At 37.7% G+C, this 9,825-nt stretch overlaps 1 protein-coding gene across 4 annotated transcripts in view; it reads left to right on the top strand.

The window, feature by feature from the left end:
- Window positions 1-9,825, top strand: part of LOC137615176 (uncharacterized) — an 851,893-nt gene that overhangs the window by 38,965 nt on the left and 803,103 nt on the right. The gene's annotated exons all lie outside the window — the stretch shown is intronic.

Below are 9,825 nucleotides of genomic sequence, written 5' to 3'. Positions count from 1 at the left end.
AAATATTTAGTCGTCATTTATATGACGGGTCGATTACATTAGTGTTTAATAAGATATACATGTGTGTTCATATTTAGGTATGTGTATACACATACAATATGATATATTATCATCATCATCATATCCTCCTACAGCAAAGGGCTTCGGTTACATTTCGCCGGTCGTCTCTATCTTGAGCTTAAAGTCAATACTTCTCCATTCATCATCTCCTACCTCACGCATCATAGTTCTCAGCCATGTAGGCGTGGGTCTTCCAACTCATCTAGTGCCTTGTGGAGCCCACTTTAAAGTTTGGTGTACTAATCTCTTTGGGATGTGCGAAGAGCATGCTCAAACCATCTCCATCTACCCTCTCACTATGATCTCAGCCACATATGACCCTCAGGTAATTTCTCTTATAGTTTCATTTCTAATCCTGCCCTGCCATTTAACTCCCAATGTTCTTCTGAAGGCTTTATCAAATCTACTAAATCTTTCATATTGTTTCATTGTCATACCACCACTCGTACCCATACTGCTTTCAAGAGACATTGTGCTACTGAGAAGGAATTAAATTTAAGACTATTGTTAAATGTAGAAATTGAGAAAGACTACATATTTAAATACAAGTCTCTGTTCAGGAAACAGAATGAAGACAAATACTGAGCGTGGATAAATGTTAATATTTTGGATTTCACTTGGTAAATAAGATGCTGCAAATTATTTCATAAATGAAAAGAATTCCCATATATTCCGTATTTATGATTATTTTTTTCGTTAACTACTCTGGCATCCCATTAAAGCTAGAATAAATTTAAAGTTTTTATCAGACCTGGGCGTCCAAACTATTTATGCTTTTTGTGGCTTATTGGTAACTTCTCTGCCTGGTGATCGCCAAACTGGGATTTTGTCCTGCTCAAACTCGTTAGTTCCTTTAGTGTCTTCAACCTCCCCATCCTTGTGAGCTAAGGATGGGAGTTGTATGGGAGAGCCTATAGGTCTACCTGCTGAGTCATCAGCATCCATTGCCTGGCCCTCCTTGGTCCTAGCTTTGTGTGGAGAGGGTCTTGGGTGTTGATCATATGTATATATGATCAGTCTCTAGGGCATTGTCCTGCTCGATATGGCAATGTCACTGTCCCTTGATTCTGCCATTCATGAGCGGCCTTTAAAACCTTCAAAAACTGCTGTACATCGCATAGCCAACAAACTGTCGAGACGAGACTTGAGTACTTACAGATTATTATTATTATTATCATTATTATTATTATTATTATTATTATTATTAGCCAAGCTACAACCCTAGTTGGAAAAGCAAGATGTTAAAGGCCCAAGGGCTCCAATAGGGAAAAATAGCCCAGTGAGGAAAGGAAATAAGGAAATAAATAAATGAAAACAAATTGACAGTAAGTCGTTCTAAAAACAACAACAACGTCAAAACAGATATGTCATATATAAACTATGAAAAGACTCATGTCAGCCTGGTCAAAATAAAAACATTTGTTGATCTAAAGTTACAAGAGCCAAGATGCACATCGACTGTGGGTTGTAGACCTTTCATATATGTGGCCCATTGTATAACGAGCTCCCACTTGACGTCAGAGGGATTGTTGATATATAAGCTTTCAAGAATTTGAAGTTCTATATTCATTCTTGTTTCATTTTTCTGAAAATCCTTTCCAAGGAAGATTTGATAATTAACGCGGACTGCGCTGTATGATTCTCTGAAGACCTTAATGTTGTTAACGGCAAATAAATGTCGTCTCAAAGGTTTTGCTGGGTGTGACAAGACAGGTAACATCCCATGAAGTGAAGTAAAAGATAAAAAAGTGAAGTATCTGCGTCGACTGTTTTTGTTACAATGACCTTAAAGTAACATCAGCATTGTTGTCCAGTTAAAATTGTTAGTAGAATAAAAAGAAGCGATAGGGTAATACAGAATACCTTTGGCGAAGACATGATCTCGGAGATTTACTTATGATATAATAAGTTTCAAAGAAAAATTATAAAATTGATCTGAAGTGACAACCAACAGGAAAATCTTAGACAGAAATGTCTTATCCATGTCCGTTGATAGTTTGTTTATTAAAGATCTATTTCAATGTTGTTAATGTTCTTAAAATGTTTAAATTTTTCATTACTTCTCTTGTTGTTTATATCCATTTTTCCTTTCCCTAATGGGCTATTTTCTTGTAGTATTCATTGGGATATAATAATAAATAGTACGGTAATATTTTATTATGTAAAAATTGCCTTAAACTAAACTGAATAAAAAAATAGAACCACATTTAGATTACCGCCCTCTCGTGTCATTTAGTAACAGCGACCCTTCTCCCTCTGTGATTGATTTCCGTAACATTCCAGGAATCGTTTTGCCACTTCCAACTGGTCTGTACCTGGACGGTAGCCTTGAAATATCCGTCCTTCAAGGTATTTGGCAAAATTATTTATCTCTCCACCTCGGAAACGTTTCCAAAGGGCATTTGAATAGTTTTTTTTCACATTGCAGACGTTTGAAAATTTGAGAGCAATGTGTTTTCAATAAATTTATACTGTTTACATGAAAACCTAAATTGCAAAGTATAACTATTCGAAGTAATAACTCGGTTGAAAGCATTGGCAATTGAAGAGCCTATTTCTAATGTTACTTTGCTTTAAAGGCTGTTTTCCAGGTGCTGTCACACGCGGAAAGCTTTGTGCCCTACGTAAACTCAAAGCACTTACTTAATTTCTCTAAAGTCTTTCAATGCCTAGTGGGTTTTTTTTTTATATAACATTAGAGTTGCATATATATAAAAGCTCTAGATTAGAACCTTCTTTAGAGGTAGTTACAATCCCTCTTATTAAAGGAAGTCGAAGCTACCGGTGAAAAACTCGTAACCTATCGTTTTCTACTCTCTCTCTCTCTCTCTCTCTCTCATATTCTAGTAGCAGTAGCAGTAGGTGGTAGTAGTAGTAGTAGAAGCCACAGGAGTACTAGAACAATTATCAGTAGCAGGAGCCACAGTAGTAGTAGTAAGACTAGTAGTAGCAGAAGCCACAGTAGTACAAGTAGGATTATTAGTAGCAGCCGCTACAGTAGTATTAGTAGCAGTAGTTGAGAGAGAGAGAGAGAGAGAGAGAGAGAGAGAGAGAGAGAGAGAGAGAGAGAGAGAGAGAGAGAGCCGTTAATCTGATAATTGACAGTCAAACTGGCAGTACCGCACTCGTGGAAATTCTAGAATCTGCCTTACCTTCAACAGACTTCATGCCGCTGACATACGAGCATACGTCCAATGGCCAGTTCTTCACTACTGGCTTCGATTTACATACAACGATGGGGTAAGGAAAATTTGGATAGCGAATGTACATCCTGGCTTCAATAACCAATTATCTTCAATATTTTTGACGTCCGGTTCTTGAGGTTTAATAAACAGCCAACGTATTTCAATTGGTGTGGGAGTAATCCTATCTCGATGTAGAAAACTTTTATAAATTTTACTTTTGTTTATTATGTTTTGTAATCGGATAGGTTGTAATAGTTACAATTGTCAATCTTGGTATATAACAGAATCATGTTTTTTTTCTTTTTTATATAAGATATTCATTTAGATGGTTCTACTAAAGTGGTGTTTTTAAGGTGACATCCAGCGATTCCTGCTACATTATTTATTTGAGACCTTCGAGAGAAATTACAATCAGGGAGCAAGTTGTCATTGATATTTATTTGGAAGTGACCTAAGTTTTGTTTTCTTATTTTCTAACACCGTGAACTTTTTTATTTTAACGCTAGTAAGAGTGTTGTATCATCAATGACATTTATGGAGGAGTAAAATTGTGTAAAATCTGCAAGCAGCAAGTAGCTCGAACTTCACACCGTGTGTTTGTCGTACTTTGGATACATATACAGTAGTATAGATACAGATTGCACCTCCTCTGCTTATCGGTTCACATGATGATAGTGTTAAAAATTGGTAAACCGTAGTTTCTATCAACCAAGTAATCAATTAGATTCTCAAAAGCTTCATATTCAGTACCAGTGGACCATAAGTCATTAAGAAGTAGTTCATGCACAACTCTTTCAAAAGTAGCATTAACATCGAGTAAAATCAAGATGCCACATTATCCCTCGTCCATCATTTCCAGACCATTTACAACAGAGAGCATAAAACTCCGTTGAATGTAATCGTACTGACTGGTTATCCGGCAATGGTTCGATTCAGTTTAAATTACTATCTAGTTGTTATGAAATTACAAGTTGTGGCACTTTTGATCTAAAGGATAGATTCGAAATAGGTTTGTAAGAACTTGTCCTGATAGTCAGAACCGGTGTAACTATAGCCACTTTCTTAAATTTAGGATTCTTACTCATTAATTCTATTGTATACTATTCTTTTAATTATGTCAGCAAGACTATGAAAAGTTTTTCGACTCGTTACATCGGATATTGGCATCGGATGGATCACACTTTGTTTTCTTAACCCCCTTAAAAATGCTGGCGACTTCATCCTCTGTTATATTATTAAATCTGGTTAGTCATACTTGTGTGGTTAATGCAGCACCAATCTGATGCGGAATATCTGTAGTATATATATATATATATATATATATATATATATATATATATATATATATATATATATATATATATATTACATTTAAAGAATTCTAGAAATTTATTAGCCAGTTCTTGATCGCTATATCCATCCGGGAGCCTTTTTCTTCATTTACATTTCCCACTACACCATTTAGGGGACTATAGAACTTGTTCAATCAAGTCTGTTGCTGCTTCCCGGATTCAATTTCTCATAGTATTTAGTTTATTCCTCCTTAAATATGTGATCATATATTGTGCATTTAATGGTTTTGTAATCCGTCTGTGTATTTTCAACTGTACTTCTTTCCGTATTTTCTCTCTTTCTCTAATGTCTCGCCTTCGAATCCAGATCTTTAATCAAGTTATAGTCTTTTCCATCAATGGGTACCATTAGTCATTTGTATTCACCCTATTGTATTCATTTATTAGGTAATCAACACTTATAGAACCCAATAGACGTTGGTTGCCATGACTGCAGGATTATTGATGACATTTATTTTTATAGTAACTTCATTAATGAATATACACGGAGATTTTGTTTCTAAAACTTTTTGTCTAGCACTGTTTTTTGTAAGGGTAATAAGTCAAAAGTTACGCGTTTTTTAGTAATACTTAGTAATTTTTTCATAATACTTGGTATGATGCTAATTGTAACGGAATCAATACCATGAGGTTTTCTTGAAGTTTTGTCACTTGTGATCAAAGAGCACGTTCTGCATGTCAGCAGTCTGGGGTAGGATAGGGGGAGAGGCAGAGGGCCATAAAGAGTGAACGAGTGAGGGCAGGCAATAACCATTATGAAAATGTGCGTTAGACCAAATTGCTCTCTCTCTCTCTCTCTCTCTCTCTCTCTCTCTCTCTCTCTCTCTCTCTGTTTGCTCAGTTATTTCCCTTGAAATTCTTGAAATTACTTTGGTATTTTTTTCATATTGTGAAGTTTCCCTTTTAGCTTATTAGCGTTTGCAGCTTACAGTAACATGCTTCTCCAATTAGGATTGTAACCTCAGTGATGATAATGATGACGATCATGATGGTCTGCAGAAACTAACATAGCTTGAGGTAAAAGGATTATGGTCTCTTCTGCTCTATAATTAGGCCCACCATTGAACATGGTACTTTAGCCTTTGGGTAACAACTCGGGCGTGTGAGGGAAGCGCAAGTTAATGGATACTAACAAAGGATGAAAAATGGAAGTAAAAGTCATGGCACATGGCAAAATATTCATGGAATCTTACTGTTTTAATATTTAATAGCACTTAGAGTAGCACTGATCTCAACGGAAAGTGAAACTTGATTTTGTCATTAGTGTTAGAATTTATAAGAGGAAGACTACCTTTAAAATCATTCAAAGCTACAGTATTTGTATAGTTTATCCTAAAATCTTTCATAATTATTTGTAAATTTTATCCTAAAATCGTTCATAATTATTTTATTTTATCCTAAAATCGTTCATAGTTATTTGTAAAGTTTCTCTAAATTACTTATGAAATATTATTTTCAAGATTTTGTGAAAATTTCTAGAATGTAGTTAGTTTGAAATTCTAAAATTTCCTGTCTGTCGAGTCTTATAAATTTGCTTTTATAAGAGTAATTCTGTTTATCTATAAATTTACCCGCCCGGTTTTATGGAAAATATATTTGGTCCTTAGAAGTGCAGTTCAGTTACACCTTAGTTTTGTCTTTTTTATATGTATTTTAAGAAATTATTCTTGTAAGTGCTATGAGTTACTTTAAAGTTTTCTGTTAAATTTCTTATCTAGTTTTAGAAGAAATAATCTAAGTCTTTCACACGTACAATTGTTACATTTTAGTTTTGAAGTTTCTTATTCAAGCAGTTTGTCATATTCAATATTGTTCAAGTGCAGTTCAGTTACATTTGAATTTCTCATTTTAAGGTTTAGGGGAAATACCTTATTCTTAAGAGTAATTCTTTTAATTTTGCCTGTTTCCATAATTTATGGATGGTATTTAAAAAGATGAAAATAGTTCTTGAAATGTGTTAAAATAACGATGGAAAGACAAAGCCTGGCTCAGTGTTGATTAATGATTATAGATGCGCTTATTTGGAGAAGCAGGAGACTTACATCTTTGGAACGGTAACAGATTGAGATGTGTTGTGATTTTTTTATGATGAATAGTTTATTGCCTAATTATTTCTTGTGGTATTTTACTCTACTACTTGTATTGATTTATCATATCTTGTCTTGAAATGTTTTAACTTATCTCATTAATTTTTTTTTTTACTTAATTGTGCAAGATTTTCATAATATTAATTTTCTTACAGATGATGTAACCGCTGGTCAATCGTTAGATGGTCTCTGTTCATCTCTTAGCCAATCGGGAATATTTCTCCATCATCGTGAAAAATGACAAAGTTATTAGGCTGTGATTAACGTGATCTTATATACTGAAGAATGAAACCAGGACTTAATTATCGCCTTTTCGCCGTCATAGATTATTGGTGTGATGGTATTATGTGCTGGTTGTTTCCACTAGGTCAAGACGCAAGTTTTGAAATTTTATTATATTAAGGGATTTTGCTAAGAATGAAACTTATTACTGGTGGTTTAATTATTTTTTGTTCCTACACATAATATAAACCACCGACCTTCGAAAGAAGTATAAACTCGGCGAAGCTGGAATGGCCGTTAAGGCCGATTCACAAGACCCGTTTTCTTTCCGACAGGCTGGCCGTCGGTTAAGCGGCGTCTAGTTTTCTTAAGGCCGATTCACAAAGCCCGTTTTCCTTGTGACAGGCTGGCCGTCGGTTAAGCGGCGTCAAGTTTTCTTAAGGCCGATTCACAAAGCCCGTTTTCTTTCTGACAGGCTGGCTGTCGATTAAGCGGCGTCTAGCTTTCTTAAGGCCGATTCACAAAGCCCATTTTCTTTCCGACAGGCTGGCCGTCGGTTAAGCGGCGTCTAGCTTTCTTAAGGCTGATTCACAAAGCCCATTTTCTTTCCGATAGGCTGGCCGTCGGTTAAGCGGCGTCTAGCTTTCTTAAGGCCGATTCATAGCCCATTTTCTTTCCGACAGGCTGGCCGTCGGTTTAGCGGCGTTTAGCTTTCTTGAGGCCGATTTACAAAGCCCGTTTTCTTTCAGACAGGCTGGCCGTCGGTTAAGCGGCGTCTAGCTTTCATAAGGCCAATTCACACGATCCGTTTTCTTTCCCACAAGCTGGCCGTCGGTTAAGCGGCGTCTAGCTTTCTTAAGGCCGATTCACACGACCCGTTTTCTTTCAGAGAGGCTGGCCGTCGGTTAAGCGGCGTCTAGCTTTCTTAAGGCCGATTCACATGACCCGTTTTCTTTCAGATAGGCTGGCCATCGGTTAAGCAGCGTCTAGCATTCTTAAGACCGATTCACAAAGCCCGTTTTCTTTCCGACAGGCTGGCCGTCAGTTAAGTGGCGTCTAGCTTTCTTAAGGCCGATTCGAACAACACGTTTTCTTTCCGAGAGTCTGGCTGTCGCTTAAGTGGCGTCTAGCTTTCTCAAGGCCGATTCACACGATCCGATTTCTTTCAGACAGGCTGGCCGTCGGTTAAGCTGCGTCTAGCTTTCTTAAGGCCGATTCATAAGACCTGTTTTCTTTCAGATAGGCTGGCCGTCGGTTAAGCGGCGTCTAGCTCTCTTAAGGCCGATTCACACGACCCGCTTTCTTTCCGACAGGCTGGCCATCGGTTTTCATTGTTTATTTAAACTCGGTCACGTGAGGACCGAGTAAATTACTATAAAGGGATTTTGACGTAGGAAAAATCTATTTCTGGGAAGAGACCTGTGACGCCCGGTGAAAAGAAGTCCTTCTTTACACTTTTCTAATATAAATCTTCCAAATATACTAGAGAAAGATAAAAGAATGGAATGCAGAGGTTACTACCCTCGCGCGATCACCTTGTGGGTGTCGTGTATACAACAGGGGCGTGTGAAAACTACTATTCACAGGCTGTCTTCAATTTAGATAATCCCTTCATCAAAGGGGAGGGCTGTGACAGGCCCTAGAGAACACAGTTGGACTACCCCACCGACACCTACTACGCGGGCTCTCCAGGTCATCCTTCTGCAAGAACATATGGCTTTGTCACAGGTCTCTTCCCAGAAATAGATTTTTCCTTCGTCAAAATCCCTTTTCTGGGGTGACCTGTGACGACCGGTGAAAATGTACCAGAGAATGCCTTCCAAGCCCGATACAATAATAACATAATAAGGAGAATACAAACACCATGTAAGCCAATAATATAATACTGTAAGTAAACATAAAATTACAAACTCGCCAAAGGCTAAAATAATTATGAAGACAAGGAATCATCTGAGACTCCAGTCGCAAAAGGTATCAATCTTACATGTCTAAGCATATCTAAACATTAAAGGAATGGTAAATACAATAACAGTTAAATCATAGGAATTAAACATGGTAAATAACTTAGGGCTAACGAACCACCCAGGAGAGTGGCGACGTGGTGTGAGTGGCGGGTAGGAGGGAGGAGAGAAGAGATGGAATAAAGGAATAATCGAAGATTAATGGGGAGAGATAAGACTGCCCGCTGCAACCGTAGGGTATTTAAGGGCCTGTAAGTTCTTTAGATAGTTGCGTTTGAAAACCGTAGGAGATTTCCAACCCGTATATTTTTTAAGGTCATCAAAGTCCATGTTCTGGAAGTAATTGATGGAGGTAGCTATTGACCGTATATCATGAGCATGGGGAAATGATTTCGGGTTAGCATGTTTAATGAAGTAGAGGATTTGTTGTCTGATACCTTGAATGGTCATAGTACCCCCTTGTTCCCTGATAAATAAGGGACCAGACGAGCGGGTGGCAGATCTAGCTAAAAAGGCCCTGAGAGTAGCGACTGGACACAGCGAAGGATCCTGGGGAAGAGAGATAATCTTCCAAGGGGACCACCTATTTTGCGGGTCCTCATTTTTAGCTAGGAAAGCTCTGTCTGGAGAAAGCAGTACTTCGCCTGTAGGGAGGAAATTTATGTTTTCCGGGTTACGTGAGAGAGCTGCTAGTTCTGAGATTCTAGCACCTGAGGCCATAGCTGTTAGAAATAGTCTTCCTAAGCAGAGTGATATAAGGGCAGGACTCGTTGTCCGTGTCTGACGCAAGTTTGAGGACATCGTTCAGAGACCAAGAGACTTTTTGTGGCCGATCCAAAGGTCGAAGCCTAGCACACGCTTTTGGAATAAATGAGAAATAGGAATCCGCCAGGTTAATGTTAAGCCCAACAAGGAAGATCTTCTTCAAAGCTGACTTGATGGTGGTTATAGTGCTAGC

The sequence above is a fragment of the Palaemon carinicauda genome, chromosome 21 (genome assembly GCF_036898095.1).
Source record: "Palaemon carinicauda isolate YSFRI2023 chromosome 21, ASM3689809v2, whole genome shotgun sequence".
Taxonomy (NCBI): Eukaryota; Metazoa; Arthropoda; class Malacostraca; order Decapoda; family Palaemonidae; genus Palaemon; species Palaemon carinicauda.
The sequence above is the reverse complement of the archived record's forward strand: the minus strand, read 5'-3'. Positions and strand labels throughout refer to the sequence as shown.